The sequence below is a fragment of the Mauremys mutica genome, chromosome 8 (genome assembly GCF_020497125.1).
Source record: "Mauremys mutica isolate MM-2020 ecotype Southern chromosome 8, ASM2049712v1, whole genome shotgun sequence".
In the NCBI taxonomy this organism is placed as follows: Eukaryota; Metazoa; Chordata; order Testudines; family Geoemydidae; genus Mauremys; species Mauremys mutica.
Genome location: NC_059079.1, coordinates 61528246 through 61551025, shown reverse-complemented (window position 1 = coordinate 61551025; position 22780 = coordinate 61528246). Strand labels below are relative to the sequence as shown.

Below are 22780 nucleotides of genomic sequence, written 5' to 3'. Positions count from 1 at the left end.
TAGATGCCCCGGGAATTTTAAAAATCCCCTTCCTGTTTGCTCAGCCAGGTGTGGAGTGCAGAGTGGCTGAACAGGCATTCTGGGATACCTCCGAATACCCTGGAGGCCAATTACAGTGCTTTTGGTGACCACACTTGTGGAGCAGCGCTGCATCACCAGCGCTGCAATCCTTATACCCGAGGCAGAGCAGGAGTACAGCCAGCGCTGCAGACAGGGAGATGCAGCGCTGTATGTGCCTTGCAAGTGTGGACGGTGACTAAGTTGCAGCGCTGTAAAGCCTCCACCAGCGCTGCAACTCTCCAGCGTAGCCAAGCCCTTAGAAAGTGGCCAAGAAAAATTACGGACGACTTTCTGAGTGATGTTATGATGCACTCCGCCACCCAGAAACAGGAACTGAATGAGTGGCGGGACAGCGAGAAGAGGGACTGAAAGGAGAATGCAGCATGCCAGAATGAAGCCATGGAGTGGCTCTTAAATGTTATGGAGTGCCAGGCAGACACACTCCAGGCAATACTAGCTCTTCAAACCGAGCAGCTCCACACCCGCCCTCCCTGCTGCTGCTGTCGCAAAACTCTTTCCCATGCTCCCCCCAGACACCACCAACACTCTTATCAACCTCCTGTCTCCAGTCTATACCCACAGCATTCCACTCCTCCCCCTTTACAGTCAAGCACTGTGGACTCCCACTACCCACTCATGGGTGGCAGGTTTGTAGAAATTTTGGTGGTGCCCAGAACCTGCCCCCCCAACTCTGCCCCCCCCCCACCTGCCTGGGGGGAGGAGGTTGGGGGTGCAGGTCCTGGGCTGGGGATTAGGGGTGCAGACTCCGGGATGGAGTTTGGGGGTAGGAGGGAGTGTGGGGGAAGGGGGAGGGGTGCAGGCTGTGGGGCTGAGGATGAGGGGTTCATGATGCAGGAGGGGGCTCAGAGCTGGAGCAGAGGCTTAAGCTGCAGGGGGGCTGAGGGCTGGAGCTGAGAGGTTCATGATGCAGGAGGGGGCTCAGGGCTGGGGCAGAGGATTGGGTGTGGGGGGATGACAGCTCTGGCTGGGGATGAGGGGTTTGGGGCATTGGAGAGGCTCAGGGCTAGGGCGGAAGGGCAGCCTGCCTTGCCATTAGCAGCTGGGGGCACTAGGACCCTGGGGCAGCAGACAGCAGTTGCTGCAGAGAGCAGGGCTCCACCTAGGAATGTGCTACTCTGGCAGCACAAGAAGGCACGGGAGAGGCGCACTGCTTTCTTTTGGGCAGGGACATTTGGGGGGGGGGGGGGGGAGAGACAGGTGGAGGCCGGGACCTGCTCCAAGCAGGGACATGGCAGGGCAGGGGGGAGACCCACAGGGGCCCGGGCCCGCTCCAGGAAGGGCTGGGGGAGAGACTCAGCTCCAAATACTGCTGGAGCTGGGCCCCTGGCTCTGAATATTGCTGGAGCTCGGGCACCACAAAATATAACCCGCTGCCCATCCCTCTGGGGTTTGGCCCTGCTGAAGTACAGTACCCACTGCACTGTATTCCAAAGGAGAAGGTTGGATAGGATCCCTGGACATACACAAATCTTTAGCCATCCCAGGACCCCTCCACCACCTCCTACCTCCCTTCCCCCCATTCCCCTCCCTGCTGTTTTTTGTTTGACTTTCTCCTCTGGTTGTTTTCTTTTAATACAATTGTGTTGGTTTGAAAGCAATCTTTATTCTATTAAGTGAAAGCAAAAAGAGCACTCCAAAGCAACATACAATTATGTTAAACCCCCTTATTGCATCATGTGCACCAACCACCTCCTAGCATTACAAGCACTGCAATCCCAAGCATAGTAACAAACATTAATGGCTTTCAGCTTCAAATTGCTGCCTCAAGGCATCCCTGATCCTTATGGCCCTGCACTGTGCCCCTCTAATAGCCCTCATCTCTGACTGTTCAAACTCAGCCTCCAGGTGCTGAGCCTCTGTGGTCCAGCCCTCAGAGCTTTCACCCTTCCCTTCACAAATATTATGGAATGTACAGCAAACGATTATAAGCATAAGTATTGTCATCGTCCAGGTCCAGCTTCCCACAGAAACCACACCAGCAGGCTTTTAAACAGCCAAAAGCACACTCCACAGTCACTCTGCACTTACTCAGCCTGTTGTTGAACCACTCCTTGCTGCTGTCAAGTTGCCACCTGTATGGCTTCATAAGCCACAGCATTAAGGGGTAGGTGGGGTCTCCCAGGATCACAATGGGCATTTTGACTTCCCCTATGGTGATCTTCTAGTCTGGGAAGAAAGTCCCTGCTTGCAGTTTCCTGAACAGGCCAGTGTTCTGAAAGATGGGTGTGTCATGCACCTTTCCAGACCAGCTTGTGTTAATATCTGTGAAACACCCACAGTGATCCATAAGCACCTGGAAAATCACTGAGAAATACACCTTGCGATTAATGTACTCGATGGCTAGGCGGTCTGGTGCCAGAATTGGAATATGCGTGCCATTTATCACCCCTCCGCAGTTATGGAAGCCCATTTGTGCAAAGCCATCCACAATGTCACACACGTTGCCCAGAGTCACGGTCTTTCGAAGCATGATGTGATTAACGGCCCTGCACAGTTCCATCAACGCAAGTCTAACCGTCGACTTTCCCACTCCAAACTGGTTAGCAACCGATCGGTAACAATCTGGAGTAGCCAGTTGCAACAGTGCACAAAGCTTCAATGACAGGGCAGCCCTCATTCTCATGTCCTTGCGCTGCAGGGCTGGGGCAAGCTCATCACACAGTCCCGTGAATGTGGCTTTCCTCCTCCAAAAGTTCTGCAGCCACTGCTCGTCATCCCAGACGTGCACGACGATGTGATCTCACCACCGAGTGCTTGTTTCCCGAGCCCAAAAGCAGCATTCCACTGTGGTCAGCACCTCCATGAATGCCACAAGCAATCTCATGTCGTAGCTACTACACGTGGCGAGATGTCACACTCCTCTTGCCTTTGTAGTTTAAGAAATAACTCCAATGCCACTCATGACATGTTAGTCAGAGTGAGCAGCACACAGGTTAACAGTCCAGGATCCACTCCTGCAACCCAAAGAGGCAGGCTGCGCAGTACACAAATCGTTGAAAGATGGCACCAAATGCAGACAGAAGCACAGGGATTTCTGGGATGCGAAGCAATGCATCACGTGTCATTGGGACAGGAACCAGGATGCCTCAGCCTTCCCACAAGTCTTAGCGGTAGAAGAGAAAGAGATGCTCTGTGGGATAGCTACCCAGAGTGCACCGCTCCGAATACTGCTGCAAGTGCCACAAGTGTGAACACACTATTGCGCAAGCAGCTGATTGTGTGAACACACAAGAGCAGTTTCCTTTCAGCACTCTCTGAGCAGCGCTGCAACTGCTGGTGCTGTAACTTTGCCAGTGTAGACGTACCCTGAACTTTTTGCTGCACTAGTTCCTTTCTTTTTAATTAGTTCTACAGTAAGCAAATAGGAGAATGAGTCATACACAGGAAGGGCGGCCAGAGTAGTGGCCTCTAGTTTAACCCTCCAATCCATTCTGTTAAACCAGTTAAACCTAGTCTAAATTGGTCTTTCATGTTTCAGATTAACAGCTGTGGCCAAAGCAGCAACCAGGGAGTATGCCATGAACAATACTCACTAACTTAGCTTCCTCTCTGGAGAGGGTGAGATGACACAAGATGCCACAAGAGCCAGAGGCCAGTGTCCCACAGTTGCTCAGAAGACCACATTCGTCTTCCACAATGTATTTCTGCTTTTTTCCCCCAATAATAGAGCTATCTGAAGTACTGTATATACTAGTTCATAAGCCAATTTTTTTTTTTTTTTTTTTTGGTAAAAAAGGGAAGCACCAGAGAAAGGGGGAGCAGGCCGCGGTCGCACCGCCTGGCCCGGCCCGCCGGAGCAGGCCGCAGCCGCACCGCCCGGCCAGAGACATCCTCTCCAGATAAGGTGGGATGGGATGGGGAGAGTGTGGGGGTCCCAGGCTAGGGGTGGAGTCATGTGGGAGGTGGTCACAAATTTTTTTCCCCACCAGTTGCTGTCCAAGCCTGTCAGGGTAAGCAGCTGGCACGCTGGGACACTTTGTTTACTTAGGTTTACCTCCGTGCCTGCGGACACTTGAGGTAAACAAACCATCTTAGCCCGCCAGCTGTTTATCCTCATGGCCTGGGAGCCCAAGTCTGCTGACCCCTGAATTAGAGGATCAGTTTATGAACAGGTCAAAAATTTTCCATTTTTACTTATCCATCCATGATGGTGGAGGGTGTTTGTCAGCTTATAAACGAACCAGCTTATGATCAAGTATATACGGTAATTTTAAACTGCCAATGTGATGCAATTAATAGGCAACATGCCATCTCTGTTGCCTGCAATAGATATTAGAATCTATTACTGGCTAAACCTAGCAGAAAATAGCAGAGGGAGCATCAGGTAGGCTGGCAAACAGCAGGAAAAAGGAGAGATAAGAAAGAGGAGCAGGAACAGAGCAATGGAGTAGTGGTCCCCAAACTTTTTCAGTCGTGCTGCCCCCTTACCCAGTCCATGCCTACTGCAAGAGGTAGAGATCAATGGAGTCAGAAAAGTTAACCCATTAGAAATAGTGCCTGTTGTGAAACAAAAAAAGCACCATCTACAGAAGTGTCAATTCAGGGATTGGAAAAAGGCAGAAGAGACAGTGATCTACTTCCTAGACACTACAGTGCAAATAAGCAATGGTGACACAACCACCACCCTATACCGGAAACCTACTGACCGCTATACTTAGCTACATGCCTCCAGCTTTCATCCAGGACACATCACACGATCCATTGTCTACAGCCAAGCTCTAAGATACAACCGCATTGCTCCAATCCCTCAGACAGAGGCAAACACCTACAGGATCTCTATCAAGCATTCTTAAAACTACACTTCACCAAGTGAGTATTGAAGAAACAGACTGACAGAGCCAGAAGGGTACCCAGAAGTCACCTACTACAGGGCAGGCCCAACAAGGAAAATAACAGAACGCCACTAGCTGTCACCTACAGTTTCCTCTTCAGCACATCAAGGATTTACAACCTATACTGAAGGACGATCCCTCACTCTCACAGACCTTGGGAGACAGACCAGTAATCACTTACAAACAGCCCCCCAAGCTGAAGCAAATACTCACCAGCAACAAAAACACTAACGCAGGAACCAATCCCTGCAACAAACCCCATTGCTAACTCTGTCCACATATCTATTCAAGGGACACCATCATAGGACCTAACCATATCAGCCACACCAGAGGCTCGTTCACCTGCACATCTACCAATGTGATATATGCATCATGTGCCAGCAATGTCCCTCTGCCATTTGCATTGGCCAAACCAGACAGTCTCTATGCAAAAGAATAAATGGACACAAATCTGACATCAAGAATTATAACATTCAAAACCCAGTAGGAGAACACTTCAATCACCCTGGACAATCAATAACAGACTTAAAAGTGGCAATTCAATTAAAAACAACTTCAAAAACAGACTCCAATGAGAAACTGCAGAACTGGAATTAATTTGCAACATCAAATTAGGCCTGAATAAAGACTAGGAGTGGATGGGTCACTACAAAAACTAAGTACTCTACACCAGGGGTCCCCAACCCCCGGTCCGCGGCCCGGTACCGGTCCGCGGCCTCTTAGAAACCGGGCCGCGAACCGACCCAGTGGAGCTTCCGCAGGCATGCCTGCGGGAGGTCCAGCTGAGCCGCGGGACGAGCGCTCCCTCCGCAGTCGTGCCTGCGGGAGGTCCGCTGCTCCTGGGGCTCAGCTGGAGCTTCCGCAGGCACGCCTGCGGGAGGTCCACTGGAGCCGGTGGACCTCCCGCAGGCGTGCCTGCGGAAGCTCCAGCTGAGCCCCGGGAGCAGCGGACCTCCCGCAGGCACGACTGCGGAGGGAGCGCTCGTCCCGCGGCTCAGCTGGACCTCCCGCAGGCACGCCTGCGGAGGGTCCGGCAAACGAAACTGGTCCCTGGACCTAAAAAGGTTGGGGACCCCTGCTCTACACTTTACCCCAGGTAAGGAAATGGAAAGAGCAGGGGTGGCCAACCTGTGGCTCTGGAGCCACATGCGGTTCTTCAGAAGTTAATATGTGGCTCCTTGTATAGGCACCAGCTCCAGGGCTGGAGCTACAAATGTGCCGGGGGTCCTCACTGCTCAACCCCTGGCTCTGCCACAGGCTTTGAACCTACTCCGCCTCTTCCCACCCCCTCCACTAGCCTGCCATGCCCTCGCTCCTCCCACTCCCCCTTCGAGCCTCCTGCATGCCAAGAAACAACTGATCCCGAGGTGCGGGGAAGCACTGATCAGCGGGGCTGCTGGTGGGCAGGAGGCACTGGGAGCCAGGGAGGAGCTTATGGGGGGCTGCTGACATATTACTGTGGCTCTTTGACAATGTACATTGGTAAATTCTGGCTCTCTCAGGCTCATGTTGGCCACCCCTGGGAAAGAGGATGCAATTTCCTATTCCTCAACATTCACATTTTCTCCTAAGCAAGCACTTCTACTTAAGTTTTATAAGGGTATCCAGAATTTAGCCTTTACTAAGTTAGAAAATTCTTGAACTCTTTTCTTCCTTTACATATACCCTGTATTACTTGTTATTGTTGGGGAAGGGGAAAGGCATTATGCTACCCTTGTTCAAATTATTCAGTCAATATCACTGAAAAAGTAAAATGAATCTAAAATGACCAAGGAACATTTTCTTCTCTATATTTTTGAAGTATTGGAAAACACTGGGCTGAAGTGAAAGCTTCAGCTGCCCTAAGACCCTTTAATTTACTGATTCTTGACTTCTAGTGCTGCACATCTACTTTGTTTCTCCCTCCATTACATCCTCTAATTTATATATACAGATTTAAGGTAGCCCAGCTCATGCCTTTCCAGAACACTGATTTCAGCAAAACTCCAACTTGTGAAAACCAAGAAATACAGCCTTAAGGTAAAGCCCCATGCAACCTTGACTCTATCCACTATAAGCAAATTTCACCTTCAAGAACAGCAATGCTTCTTCTGCTGCACTCCCAGGTACTACCTCTCCCGGAATAGAGAACTTGTATTGATTTTTGTGACCATAAAGGACAGTGGAAGTTTTCATATAACATGTGTTGTTTGTCCTTCAAGTTCAAAGATGACCATGACATCAGTGGTTGCTTTAGTTTCTGTGAACACTTGAGTGGCTGATCAGGCCAATTGGAGCTTTGAACAGTCTGTGGCACACTGAACAAGAGATGCCACTATGTGTTATTTGATTAACAGTGACCATGCTGCTGTTGTGAGATTCAGGCCATGTCTACACTAGCAAACTGAAAGATCGCTCATGTAGCCGCTCTATGCTGAGAGGTGAGAGCTCTCTCGTCAACATAAAAAAGAAAAACCCATCTAAACAAGTGGCAGTAGCTACGTCAGCAGGAGAGCTGCACACACAAGCATTCACCAAGTAGAACAATGACGTGTGAGATCTTCCCAGCAGTCTGAGTCAATGTTGAAACACCCCAGGGATAACTTGAGGGAGCCCTTGAAACATTTCTTTCTGCCTCTTTGAGAGTGCTTTCCTTCAGATCACTGTAAAATATCTTCTTTGGCAGTCGATCCTCTCACATTCTGTTGACATGGCCTGATCATCTCATATGTGATATCAGAATATGGAAGCTTGGAATGCCTGGTCATAAGACAACTTAAGTATCTGGAAACTTGTCTTGCCATCTTATCCTGATCAGTTTCCTCAGACAGCCCATGGAGAAGTGATTCAGTTTCATAGCATGGCATCTGTACACCATCCAGGTTTCACATGCATACATCAGAGGTGGCAACATGATGGCTTTGTAGTCCTTCAGTTTTGTTTGTTGATTAATGCCTCTGGCAGGTTATGTGCAAATGTGTGGGAGCCTAAAGGCCACACTCACTTTTGCAATTCTGGCATTGGTTTAATCATTTATGTGAATGAGACAGTATTTCCAAGGTAGGTGAACCTGCCGGAAGGATTTGGCCATTCACTGGGATACTAGGTTCTACGTCAGACTTTCCTGGTGCAGACTGGTACATCATTTCTGTCGTCTTGATGTTGAGAGACCAAAGTTGTCACCAGCTGAAGAAAAATAGCTCATTCTGATGCATGTCAGACTGAGATTTGACATTCGGGAAACAGTCATCAGCAAACCAAAGATCATGAAAGTCACTTCCTGTACTTTTGTCATCACCTGTAGTCTCCTCAAATTGAGGAGCTTGCCATCAGTCCAATATCTGACAACAAATTTTGGTGCGACAATCACATAAGGCGTCTGTAAGCATGGCAGAGAACATCATACTGAAGAGAGCTAGAGCCAACACACAGTCCTGCTTGACCCCATTAATGACTGGAAATGGTTCAGATGACTCATTGTCATCCACAATTTTGAAACATTGCAATGAATTTTCCCGGACAATATACTCTGCATGCAAAATCCCAACAAGAGGTGGTCTCCAAATGTGCAGGAATTGGCTGGTCTTGTAGAACTAGCTCATGTGAGTACATATAGTACCTCTGTTGATGCTTCTAAGCTCCAAATACCCTTTCTGCATCCTAAATTATGCCCCCAACACTCTTGGAAATGGAAGCCTGGACAATGAATCTCTACGCATCAAGATAACCACTTCACAAACTAAACTACTGTTCAACACATCTTAAAAGCACATATTGCAGGATCTGCCACACTATATGAGACCAGTAGTCCATCACATTCTGGCAGTAGCTAGTCACTGATGGTTGAGTGGAAAGTACAAGACCATCCAACAACCGTGCAATGTTGCACATGCCAGGGATGAAAAAAAATTCCTACTGGACCCCTTGAAGGAGTACAGCTTGTTCATGCAATAGGAACATGTAACTGTCAATCTTTTTCTAGCTGACAGTTTGTGAACCCACCCCAGCTGCAGTTATTGTTGATTCTGCTGGAATCAAGACTACAGCAGATTCACTAGTACGAATGAAGTTCATTAAATTCCACCACTGATAAGTTAGATGGGAGTGGCTCTCTAGGTTGGATCTGAAGAAGAGAGGATTTAGTGCACAGATGTAGCAGTCCTGTGACCATCTCTAGGAGAAGCTAAACATGGAGGGAAGGCCTGGGGTGACCTTCATTAACAGTACGATGACAAAACCAAACCCCAGGAAAAGGATAGTTTTGATTGCACATTATGTGGGCTGTGTTTTAAAACAGGTTGGAAAAGTTGTCTGCTCACATCATGCTATTAAATGTAAAGATAAACATCATGTGAACACCTAAGAGCTGGTACAATACAAGATGAGTACAAGAGCTAACATTCATTCACACGCAAGTGTTGCATTCATAACAGACAATTATATTTTCCTATTAACCTTTAATGACTTTCTGTCTTCCCTCTTTTCCTCCACCCTCCACTTTCTTCAAAGGAACTATTCCAAAGTTAAAAGACTAACAGATTTATTTGGGCATAAGCTTTCGTGTGTAAAAACACAATTCAGTTGCATCTGAAGAAGTGGTTTTTTACCCATGAAAGCTTATGCCCAAATATATGTTAGTCTTCAGGGTGCCACTGGAGTCCTCGTTGTTTTTATGGATACAGACTAATATGACTACCTCTCTGATACTATTCCAAAGTTTGCATAATTCATTACTACCGAGGAGAAATTCAGAATATTTTGGGACAAGAGAAGTGTGCTTTTCCTTTTCTGGCTTTCATTTTATCCTATCACAATTTGTATTCTATATAGAAAATATAGGAAGTATCATACTGCACCAGACTCTGTAGTCCACTTAATCCTGTTTCCTGTCTAACAGTGGCAGTTACAGGTACTTAACAGGAAGGTGCAAGAATCACAGTAGGCAGATGCGATATAATTTATCCAAATGAAGCTCTCATCCTAATCCCTAATAGTTAAACACTAGTTTGAAAACTAGAAGCATGAGGGTTTTTTTATCCCTTCCAAAACTCTGAATGCATGAGTGGGAATATTTTTGTCTATATAAGCATCTAATCTCCCTCTGAATGCTAACTAAACTCTTAGCTTCCACAACCCCCCAAAAGCACTTTTGAAAATGTAAATAAACTATGACAACCAGTTTTGCTGTATCCACTACTTTGACGACACTTTCAAAGCTTTTTAAGAGTTTCGCGAGACAACTTTCCTTTGCAGAAACCATGCAGGTTAGATAGTATATCATATGATGATCTTTCAGGAGGTTTTACTGTTCTGTTTTTAATGATCATTTCAACCAATTTACCAGGTACAGAAGTAAGTTTTACCATTTTTAATTCCCTGGATCACCCCTGAGTACAACATTTGTTACCTTCCAAGGCACCTATATAGTAGCGGTTTTTAAATGAGACTGCATGTTTTTGCTAGAAGTTCAGCCACTTCATACTTAGGAAGTCATGGATATGCACCATCTGGACCTTGCTGAACCTCTTTTAACCCTTCAATCTCAGATAGCACCTCATTTTCACTTTGTCTAAAAGTCCACTTATTAAGATGGTCAGGGTTTTTTTAAGTTCATTTAAGGCAGGATCTAGATTGGAATCCTGATCCCGCTTTATATACAGCAAAGTTCAAATAAGATAATTTAAAGATGAGATACTAGCCATCATGGTAGGCTGGCAGTAGTTCTGAACTCTAACATGGGATCTGCAAGTCCAGAAGCAGCTCTAGGGTTCTCAGGCCTTGTCTAAACCAGAATAAGCTTCAGTGCTGTTAACACTGGTTCAGCTTCACCACAAACAACATGGCAGTAACAAGCATAATGTTATCTGACTTCAAATTACTATAAGTCACATTAAACTATTTCACTGATGATCACTTTAAAAGAAACATCCAACCACAATACATCTCGTCTACGCTACGAAACTGCACTGGTTCTGAAAATCCCAAACAGTAAGTAGCAGGGAAGTCAATGTTGCCTAAATTTGAATGGATGGCTCCAAGACAGGGGTGGGCAAACTACAGCTTGTGGGCCGAATCCGGCCCATCAGGGCTTTGGATCCAGCCCGCAAGATTGCCACCCCTGTGGCACCGTGGGCCCCATGCCATTCCCGGAAGTCCCTGCGGCCCCTGGGGGTTGGGGGAGGCAGAGGGCTCCGTGCCCTGCCCTTGCCTGTGGGTACCTCCCCCCGCAGCTCCCATTGGCCAGGAACAGGGAACCACAGTCAATAGCTTGGACGGTACCCGCAGGTGAGGGCAGTGTGCGGAGCCCTCTGCCTCCCTACTTCCCCAGGGATGTGGTTCCGGGTGCTTCCGGGAGCGGCGTGGTGCCAGGGGGCCTGTCTTAGCCCCGCTGTGTGCCGCTGCCACCCCGGAGCCACTCAAGGTAAGCAGCGCCAGGCCAAACCCCACACCCTAAACCCCTCCCACACCCCTATCCCCTGCCCCGAGCCCCCTCCTGCATGCTGCACCCCTTCCTGCACTCCAACCCCCTGCCCTGAGCTCTCTCCTGCACCCTCTCCTACACCTCAACCCCCTGCCCTGGGCCCCCACCCTCTTGCCCTGAGCCCCTTCCCACACTCTGCACCCCCATCCTGCACCCCAACCCCATCCTGAGCCCCCTCCCGCACTTCGTTCCCCTCCCTGCACCCCAACCCCCTGCCGAGCCCCCTCCCACACTACGCAACCCCTCCACACCCCAACCCCCTGCCCCAGCCCTACATTCATGGCCCTGCATGCAATTTCCCCAGCCAGATGTGCCTCTCAGGCCAAAAAGTTTGCCCACCCCTGCTCCAGTACAATAAGCATTTCAAACATGTTTCAATCAATGAGCCACCCCTGCCACTGAAGGCTGAAAGTAGTATTAATACCCATCTCTAAAATAAATAAATAAAAAAAATAAAAAATAATAATAAAAAAAAAGCTCTCTCTCAACAAGTTATATTCCCACACACACCTACCATATGCTCTGTGGAAGGAAGTAAAGCTAGAAGAGAGGAATGTTCTCTTTCCAGCACATTGCTTTCCATTTCAACGTAGCAGAGGGCAGACAAAACTTATAAAAAAATATTTATCTTCTCTAATAATTGGTATTTTCCATCTACTTCATTTTCTCTCACTCAAAAAGAGCTGAACATTTAAAAAATAATTTTTGGTCAAATATGAAGCAAGAAATATTTCAGCTTGAAGGATAAACTACCAAGCAGAGAGGTTTATGGATGCTGTTCTGTAACTTCAAACTATAGGAGGACACAAGCAGTGCCACCCTAATAACAGCATGAAACTGCAATGAACCTATGCATTTGTAATACCACACTGAAACAGGCTAGTGCCCATACAGTTTTACAGACATTGAGACTTCTCCTCAGTTATGTCATTCCACAAGTATAGGAGACATAAGTCATTAATTCCTTTGAAACTACAATAGTATGAGGTCACTTAAGTTTTACTACACAGGCCACCAATTAAAACAATGGGATTGTGTGCAAAAGATAGTCTGCCCTACCATAGTTCTCAAGACATACTCATGACCACATTGACACTAATAGAAGCTACACCTGGATCAACTCAAAAGGAGAACAGATCTTATAACTCAAGTGTTAAATTTTTTTACTGTACAGAAATTATGCATGATCAGTCGCTATTTGTGGATGTCACAACCGTTACCCAAGAATCTCCAGACAATGTGCCCTCCATATAGCTAACCTTAAAGGTCACACTGAAACTTCAAACAGTGCAGAACGCACTTGCTTACTGACTGCCATTTCACACATGAAACACATGTTTATGCTCCCTTGACTATACTAGTTTCCAGTTCATTGTCAGGTGCACCACAAAGTACTGGCTTTGATATACAAGTTTCTTTATGGTTCGGATCCTGTGTATCTTAGGTTAAAGCACAAAAAAAGAGATGGCTCAAGTATCCCAGTTGATCTCAGCTGTTAAAAGACCAACAACCACTTGCTTTGTACATATAGAGACAATTTTCTGTGGAGTTCATCCACAAACGGAATTTGCTTCCTTCCTCATCTGTCTCCATTGAGAGGGGAAGGTTGCAAGGCCTATCTATTTTCTCAGGCTTTTCTTGAAAGTGGTTTGAAAGGGTGGAAGACCAAAAGAATTTTTATAGAAGGGTTATTGTTCATTGACGTTGGATCACTTGCTGAGTTTCGGTATATGGGGTAGTTATTTTAAACATACCTAACTGTCACAATAGATTTTTTGTAAACATGAAAAATTTAACTATTTTTTTCCAGATGTTCAAGTCTGGAGTGGAGATGCATACATGTTTGTGTGATCAATGGTCCAATGGCAATATGGGGGAGAAATTTTCTGGTTCTAAATACTAGTCAATCAAACTCAAGCAGGATGCAGTATTCCAGGCCTTGGGGGGCTAGGGGGAAAAAAACCCCACACTGATTATGTTTTTATTTGTCCCTCTTCTACTTTGCAGCTACTTAAAATCATGTTGCAACTGATTTCAGTGATGGTGAGAGAGAAAGGTCAAGATTTGAAATAAAGTTTGGTTAAACCACGTATGGGAGCTTCTGGGTGCTTATCACTTTTGGAAAGTCAGGCCACATATTTGGGAGCCTAACTTTAGGCACTCTTTTTAAAATTTCAGTCTTATTCTTCATATCATTTGAAAACTGGGATTTGCAAGCTTTTCAGAGAGTGTAAATAAATAAATACCTAGTTCTTATGCTAACTACTGATGGAAAGTCCTATAAACAGCTTTACAAAAGTAGCAAGTATCATTATCCCTATTTTACACTTAAGGCATTTAAAGCATTATTTTGCAGTCATTTGTTTTCTAGATATTAGACAGTAAAATCATGTTGGAATTCACATGGAAAAAGAAATATGGTAATCACAACATGCATAGCTAACAAACAAAAAACTAATTCCTGTTTTCTAATGGCATACAGCACACCTTTTTTTGCCATGATGAGTCATGAGATAATGAACCTTAACACTATCAGTTTGTTAATCTAGCAGTGCTTCTCTTGGGCACTTGTCCAGCATCATATACGTCCGATTGGCAGGATTTGATTTAAATCATTAGTCATCATTAAACATCAATTTCACCTGACATAGAAATCAACAAAAAATATGTATAACAGTCGGCAAGTGCAGCTTCTCCCACAGCTAACACCTACAGGGACCTGGTGTCACCAGCCTGGTGGGCATGCAGGGAGCACTCTACAGCCCCACTGTCACCTCCCTGCTTGCTCATTCACAGCCAGGAGTACAGAGGCCATCCCCAGGCAGAAGTCATTCATCAATAGGGCGGCCTCGCATAGGGCTGGGAGCTCACCCTCCTCCTCATGGAGTCTGGACCACAGCCTCCCCTGAACATTGTGACCAGGTGTCAGGCCTATTGGGGGAGACTCCTGAAGCCCCACTGCCAGCGCTACCCTAGCACTAACCCCCCTTAATGTCCTGCAACTGTGAAAATTAAATGATTAAAAATAGAAAATACTTAAAAATAAATATTAAACATTCAGATTAAAAAAAAAAATCAAATTCTGCCAAGCCTGTGTATATAGCAAGTCCCAGATCGGTGAAATTTTCAATCCTTGCCACCATTTTCAGATTCTTTCCAAATATTCAGACATATATGAAAATAAAGCAATTAGTTCAAAATCTTGGGTGTATACATTCTCTTAATTCACCACTACTGAAGAGTACCAGATTGACAGCATTTGCGACAGAAGGTCTCAATCCAGATAGCTGGTAGGTCATAGGCAACAGGAGTTCAAGTCCCTACAAACTGTCCCATCAACGTTAGTTCAAACCTGGTTTGGAGGGCCATCTTTAAATAATTTAGGTCTTCAGCACTTAACTCTGTTAAATCTTTCAGTTAGCAAAACTGGTACTGGTCTGTGTCATGCAGACACTTACGCTTTGGGAAGTGGGCTGAAGCCATCATTAAGGCCCACTCTACACTACAGACCTGTAAGTACATCGCTCAGGAGCGTGAAAAATCCAACAGAGTTATACAGACCTAGCCTCCTCTATAGACAGTACTATGTCGATGAGAGAGCTTCTCTCATTGACATAACTACCATCTCTCTGGGAGGTGGATTTACACTACACCAGTGCAGCTGCACCAATGCAACATTTTACCTGCAGATCTGCCCTTAGTTTCATGCAACTCAGACATTAGATCAGACCTTGCAGTCACTACCAGCCCAGACCAACTTCAAACCAACCATCTAGTACATTTTGTTTTAAGTTAAGTTGGTTTTGGTACAAAGAACAAGCAATTTCCTCTTCATCCCCATGAATGTTATTGCTGACCAAAGGTGTTTACTGACAGCAACGGAAATCAGAGTCCATCAAACCAACAGAATACATGTAGCATCAGTGCAAAGGTCCCTCAAAATAACCTGCTAAAGCATCTGCTCTGGAAGAGCCTTTTCTACGCCAGAAATAATAGGCTGAAACAATTTCAGAAGGGGGGAGGGGGAGAAAAGAGAGAGATCATCCCCCTTTGAGGCACCCAGCTCTTATTAACTTCAAAGGAAACTATATGTTCACATCAATAGGAGAAATTAAACACTGCATTTCTGGATTGATAATTTCTACGATAATTTCACTGACTGATAAAGATGTGGACCCCAGTCCTGCCAAAACTCAAGCATGTGCATAACTTTATTCATGCGTTAATAGTCTCAATGAAGTCAATAAGACCATACACAATTAGTTATCCATATGCTCAGGAATTGGCAGGAAGGTTTAAAACAAGATTTATATATCCCTGAAGATGGGGAAAAAATAGTTTAGTGGAAAAAGTAGCACACTTCTTCCATGTGTCACAGATACTAGACATCACTATAGTATAAACGTAAAAATAGTCCAATTGTCATCTTACAGAGCGATCAAAGGGTAACATGTCACTAAAAGTACCATTCCTACTGATGGGGTGAACTAGCTGTTTTAAGATGAACTCATTTTTGCAATTTAATAGTTTGGCCATTTTAAATTTATCAAAATTACATTAAAATAATGGAAGCTCCTTACCAATTGATAAAATGTCACCAATACTTTTTTTCCCCCATAAGTGATTGAAACAAAACAAGTTTTAAAACAACTGTTTAGAAGAAAGAAGTGTATGTGGAAAGAATTTAATGAAATACCAGTTTATACAAGAAATGTCAGTTTCCCTACTTGTGGGCTCTTAAAATGGCACAGATCTCACTCAATATGGCCTCTGAAGACAATACATCATTTCTGGTTATTCTTCTTTTCTCCCTCCCCCCCAAACACATAAGGGTAGCTACTCAGTGCTCTGTTTCCTGGCAGGAAATCCTTGCCCCATCTTTTAACTCTGTGTCTAAAGTAATACCAAAGACCAAAACAATGTCAAGTTAGTTGGATCTTTTTAGATTTACATTTCCCAAATGCCAGGCTCTCAGTTTCCAGACACACAGAGAAATCACTGGCCAACTTACCCTGAATGTTCCCTACAACTTTAATAAGCACCCAAAACAGCAGCAGGCTGACAGGGGGGACGGGGGACACATGACACAGACATTTGTAGATATATTTTAAACAAAGCATTCAGTGTGTCACATCAGCTCTACAAATCCAGAGTGGGGGCTGAACCCCTTTGAGTGCAGGAATCGACTTCCCATCTGTGCTGTAAAAGACCTTTATAACTGGGGCTAGGGACTATATTCTCTTTCATACTTCAGACTCTCCCTGCAACCCAAATAGTGTCTTCTGTCCCTACCCCAGAATGACATGAGGCCAGCCCCAGCGCCCCTAAACCAAAAGCCCCTGGAACTACCACCCCCACTCCTCCTTCAAGGGCAAAGGAAATCATCTCTTTCTCCCGGCCCCCAGCTTTATAGAACCAACCTCCTTGGCCTCCAAGACAGAACAACTCGGAAATGGAGACCGGCCGAAGCCTGAGGCCTAGAGATGGAGGCAGGGACACAGGCTAGAGCCCGCTGCAGGGACCCCCTGCCACCTGAAAGCCCTGCGTAAGGCGGGGCCAGCCCCCGACCTCCACTGGGCCAGGCCGGAGAGACACCACCTCCGCCCATTGTTCCCCGCACCGAAGCCCAGCACCCGCACTCACCGCACGGCTGGGCTCCCAGCGCAGCTTTTCTCAGCTTCGGGCCACGGGGCTGGCCGCAGCACCCACCGCCTCCAGCACCGGCAGCAGAGGCCGCCTGGCCGCCGCCCCCTCCTCCCCACGACCGGCTGCTACTGCTGCCTCTGCAGCAGGGGCCATCTTGTGCGTCTGCCGCCTCCCCCCGAGACTGCTCCTCCCTCCCCCGGCCTGCCTGGAGCTTCTTCCCCTTTCTTCCGCCTCCCCTTCCTGCCGCGGGAGGCCGGGCACCGCCAAGCGGGAGGGGAAAGGCCGATCCCCGGCGGGGGCTGCACTGCTCCCCGGCTAAGGACAAATGTTGCTAACCACCCCCACCCCGGCTGCGTGGCTTCCCCCCTCACTCTGCCGCCCCTTCTGGAGCAAGCTTGGCTCTAGCCTTTCACACCCACCCTGCCTGTTCCCCCAACGACAACCAGGCCCTAGCCCTTTCTGGGAAGCAGACACGCAGGTGAAACCGCCCGGCTACTCCCCCTCCTTCTCTAGCAACAACACCCCCACACACGTATTTCCGAAGGGGGAGGGAGATTAATAGGTGCCCTTCCCCCAACGCTTTCTTTCTCCCTCCTCTCCCAAACGTCACCCACGCTTCTGGGCAGGGGATGGAGAAAGATTAATGGCTCCCCACCCCTTATACTCTAAGGGAACCTTCCATAAGTGGAGGCTTCAGCTGTTAGTGTTGTTAGGCCTGTGCATGCCAAGTGTCCCATCTTGGGAGAGATGAGTCCTTGGTTCCCTTAGCAGAAGGGCAATGCTGTGACACCTTTTTATACAGCTGTTAAAATAATTTAGAACAAAGATAAGATATTTCAGGGTCCCCCTAAAGAATTCATTTGTCACATAATACCTGGCACTGCAAACCTGTTTATTTGGGGATTTTAAAGTACTTTCCAAGCATTAATGAAGCCTCGCTGCATTAATTAGTTAATAAATGTCCAGAGTTGAGAAGATTTAAACTGCTTTGTGAGAGATAAATATTATTGTTAACCACACCTCTGTTTTACAGATGCATAAACTGAGACATATAGGTTGTGATTTGTTCAAGGACATACTGGCAATAGAAACTAACAGTCCTTACTGCCCAGTCATGTGTTACAAATACTAAACAAATCTGGAGTTCAGTTCTGCAATTGGCTCTGTATGATCAGACCCTAGTGCCCACATGGAGTTCCATTGACTTCAATAGGGTCTTCAGACTCATTTTCAGGATCATTTCATTTCACTCTATCCTTTCAGAAAGCTAATTGAATCACACTGTATTTTAAAAGTGGGTTTAAAACACATCTTTCTCCTTCTACAAATTGCTTTCTTACATAGGTGCTTCAGAACTATATTATTATTTATATCATACCACTCATGGTATTGTGCTAGGCACTCTATAAACAGAACAAAAAGCCAAACATCTTACAATTTCAGTATAAGACAAGAGACAACAGATGGACACAGTTCAACAGGTGCTAAGAATTAGGTTTGGCAGGATTAGATTCTTTAATTAATAAATAGAATTTTCACACACACTGACAAATATTTCCATCGGTAACATTCAGAATTTACAGATAGGTAAAGTAAGAAAATGTTGCTTGAGAACTTAGAGTTTCACTTAAGGATAATTACTTTGTATATTTTGACATGTAATGTTGACAATTTGCCTTTTCAATGGTTATAAAGCTGTAACTTCATTGTCAACTATCATTAAATAATTATATGATCCACCTATTATTAATTTCCCATAATTATGACAATTTAAATTGATATAAATCTAAACAAAAACCCACAATTTTCTGCAACTGAAAATTTAAATAAAAATAAAAAATGCTTTCAAATAAGCTAATATTATTCCTTAGTTATAAAAAAAATGAATTTTGCCAAACCTACTAACAGTACAACTTTTTTGGTCAGTATCAAGCATGACTGGCCTCTGAGAGAGAGAAAAGTCCCATGCACCTGGACTGATCACCTGCCGCCTAACTTAGGAGAATGGACCTTATAAGACAGCTATAGGTGAGTGTTGACAGTTGCCTTTAGGGAGTAAGAATGCCCCTGCAGGGGCCTGAGTTAGTAAGGAAAGATACAGGGAGGGAAGAGAGTATTTGGTCTTCTCCTTAGGCCTTTCCCCCAGTGGTGTTTTCCCCCTGCTGACTCAGGGCCCTGTAGGTGCTTTCTTATTTCCCTGCATGCATACGCTGACACCCACATACAGCTAATTTCTTCTTTATAAGGCCTAGGTGCCTTTCCTTAAGTCCAATTGGGTAGCAGGTAATCTGTCCAGGGGCACTGGACCCTGCTCCCTCTTAAAGGGGCAGTCCTTATGGGACATTCAGCTTCCCTGAGCTGAATGGTTCTAAAGGAGATGTGGGCAAACTACGGCCCGCGGGCCACATCCGGCCCACAGGACTGTCCTGCCCGGCCCCTGAGCTCCCAGCCAGGGAGCCTAGTCCCTGGCCCCTCCCCCACGCTGTCCCCCTCCCCTGCAGTCACACCCCCATGTGGGCTGTGCTCTGGCCTGCCGCTCCCCCTGGGTAGTGTGGGGAGCTCAGCTGGCTCTGGCTGGGTGTCAAGGCTGCGAGCTCCTGCTGCTGGTAAGGGGGCAGGGAGGTTGGGTAAGGGAGTGAGGGGATTCTGTGCGGCAGTCAGGGAGGAGGGGGCAGTTGGAGGGGGTGGAGGTTCTCGGGGGGGTAGTCAGGGGATGTGGAACAGGGAGGGTTGGGAGTGGGAGTCCCGGAGGGCCTGTCAGGGGGCGAGGATGTGGATAGGGGTCGGGAGGGCAGTCGGGACAGTGAGCAGGGGGGGCAGTTAGGGGCAGGGGGTCCTGGGAGGAGTGGTCAGGGGACGAGGAGCAGAGGGTGGTTGGATAGGGGGTGGGAGTCTCGGGGGGAATGTCAGTTGGCGGGGGTATGGATAGGGGTTGGGGCAGTCAGGGGACAGGGAGCAGGGGGGTTGGATAGAGGGCGGTCAGGGGACAAGGAGCGGGGGGGTTGGATGGGTTGGGAGTTCTGAGGGGAGTAGTCAGGTGGTGGGAAGCGGGAGGGGGCAGGGGCCAGGCTGTTTGGGAAGGCACAGCCTTCCCTACCTGGTCCTCCATACAGTTGCACAACCCCGATGTGGCCCTCGGGCCAAAAAGTTTGCCCACCCCTGTTCTAAATGTTACCCCTGTGGTAGTCTACGTTGATATGGGGCCTGAAAAAGTTGTAGTTGTGTACAGCTTAATTAACTATGATAGCATAATTAACCTATTCAATCATTATGGGGGACTGTATTCATCCCCAGTTCAATATCTAGCCAGCACAGGACTCCATAACCTCCTGAGTACTGTACAGGAAAGAGAAGGGCTACTTGAGGTCAGAAGTGGTGACCTGGCTCATGTGGAAGTACAATGCTTCATGTAAACAGGAGAAGGCTGGAGACAGCAACCTGAGAGCTGGTCAAAGAGAGAAGACTAGATAGCTGGTAGCCTGAGCGTTGGGTCAAGTCAGATGATTGTAGGCACAGGGCTAGTAGTATCTGTAGCAGGAGCATACACAGGTGTGGTCTGCAGGCAAAAGGATATTGGGAAAGGGTTACACTGGAACTCACAGGTCTGCTAGACACTTAAAAATTAATTCAACCTAGCAACGTCACTCAGGGCTGTGAAAAATGTTGCGCCATGGACACTGTAGTTAGGTAAACCTAGACCCTGTTGTAGATGTGGTTGCCAACCAACTACCACCTCTTGGAAAGATGGATTAACTACACTGAGGCCTGGTCTATACTATGATTTTATCTTGAATTTAGCAGCGTTAAACCGAATTAACCCTGCACCCATCCATGTTATACCAATATAATAAAAAACAGCAGGATCTTATTAAGAGGGATAAGGCAAAGATGCCACATTTATTGTAAATATAATAATAAAGCAAAAGATAAAAGTAAACAATGTTGTTTGACTACTTATTCCTATTACTACTTATTCCTTACACACACACACACACATATATATATATATATATATATATATATATATATATTCATTCACACAATCATTCATTCAAGTTCTGTATAGGTGTTATAGTTACCAGCCTAGAAGTTGCTCATGCCAAGTTACTGGCCAGGTATCTTGGTCATGAGGATGGAGCCGAGTCTGTGTCAGATGCATCTGATGCTCCTGGAGGTTGGCAGCAGAACCAGAGACTCAAAGTCCTCAGTCTTTGGAGTTCATTCTTATAGGAATTAATTCCTATGTTAGTCTATGGGAGCTGTTTCATCCTGCTGTTGCTGACTCAATCAGCAGATGGCACATTCCTGGTGGCTCCACACTGTCCAAAGTTTGTGTTTCTCATCCTTCCAGGTGTTGGGGTGGATCCCAGTTTACCCTCCAGGGGTTGTCTGGTGGTCCACTTGACACGTTCTTCGGCCAATGGATACTCCCTTTCTAGGCTGGCACCTCCCTAACCATTCATATTCATCAACATACATTCCATATCTTAACCATATTTTAATTTACTGTCTCCACCACTTTCGGAGTGTGTGCTAATTCATTTGAGACTCCCGGTCCTTTAATCACAGAGGGTGGGGGTCTGTTTCTAGGAGCCGTTGCTGTTACAATGAAGTGAAAGTCACTTAGGGGCTTATAGCGTTTGTTTACATTGTATTAATTACAGCTTAAGGCTCACAGCATTCACTTCAAGAACAAAGTCAATTAACTTGTTTGTAAGTTTTACATAGTAATAGAGTATCTTTCACAGGGCAGATACGATCAATGGTTTCTACAGACAGGAGCTTACAAGTTTTAATGGAAGAACTAAAATATTTTTGTACTTGGTGAAACTGGGGGGTCACTGTCACTTGGGGGAATCACTGTTAGTACCTTCTTTAATATCCCTACGTCCACACAACGAAGCCCTTTACTTCGATATAAAGGGCTCTTAATATCGATATCTGTACTCCTCCCTGACAAGAGGAGTAACGCTGAAATCGGTATTGCCATTTCGAATGAGGGTTAGTATGGCCGCAATTCGACAGTATTGGCCTCTGGGAGCTATCCCACAGTGCACCATTGTGACAGCTCTGGACAGCAATCTGAACTCGGATGCACTGGCCAGGTAGACAGGAAAATCCCCACGAACTTTTGAATTTCATTTCCTGTTTGCCCAGCGTGGAGAGCTGATCAGCACAGGTGACCATGCAGTCCCAAAATCAAAAAAGAGCTCCAGCATGGATCCATACGGGAGATACTGAATCTGATCTCTGTATGGGGAGATGAATTTGTTCTATCGGAACTCCGTTCCAAAAGATGAAATGCCAAAACATTTGAAAAAATCTCCAAGGCCGTGATGGACAGAGGCCACAACAGGGACTCAACACAGTACTGCGTGAAACTTAAGGAGCTGAGACAAGCGTACCAGAAAGCCAAAGAATCAAATGGACGCTCACGGAGGGAGGGGCGACTGACGACTGTAGCTATCCCACAGTTCCCACACTCTCTGAAAACCATTTGAATTCTAGGCTGAGTTCCCAAAGCCTGAAGGGTCAAAAACATTGTCGCAGGTGGTTCAGGGTATATGTTGTTACCCCTCCCCCCCATGAAAGCAAAGGGAAAAAATCGTTTCTCGCCTTTTTTCAATGTCACCGTATGTCTACTGGATACTGCTGGCAGACGCGGTGCTGCAGCGCTACACAGCAGCATCCCCTTGCCTTACCTTGCGGATGGCAGACAGTACAGTAACACTGATATCCGTCATCGTCATCCTGTGGGTGC

General features: G+C 46.5%; 1 protein-coding gene across 7 annotated transcripts in view; it reads right to left on the bottom strand.

Moving 5' to 3' along the window:
• The window catches only part of RC3H1 (ring finger and CCCH-type domains 1), a 114595-nt gene extending 97414 nt beyond the window's left edge, over nt 1-17181 (bottom strand). For all 7 annotated transcript variants that reach the window (XM_045027045.1, XM_045027050.1, XM_045027047.1 and 4 more), the window contains exon 1: nt 17017-17181. The gene's annotated coding sequence lies outside the window, so the exon portion shown is untranslated. The remainder of the gene's footprint in view (nt 1-17016) is intronic.
• Nucleotides 17182-22780: the final 5599 nt, after the last annotated feature.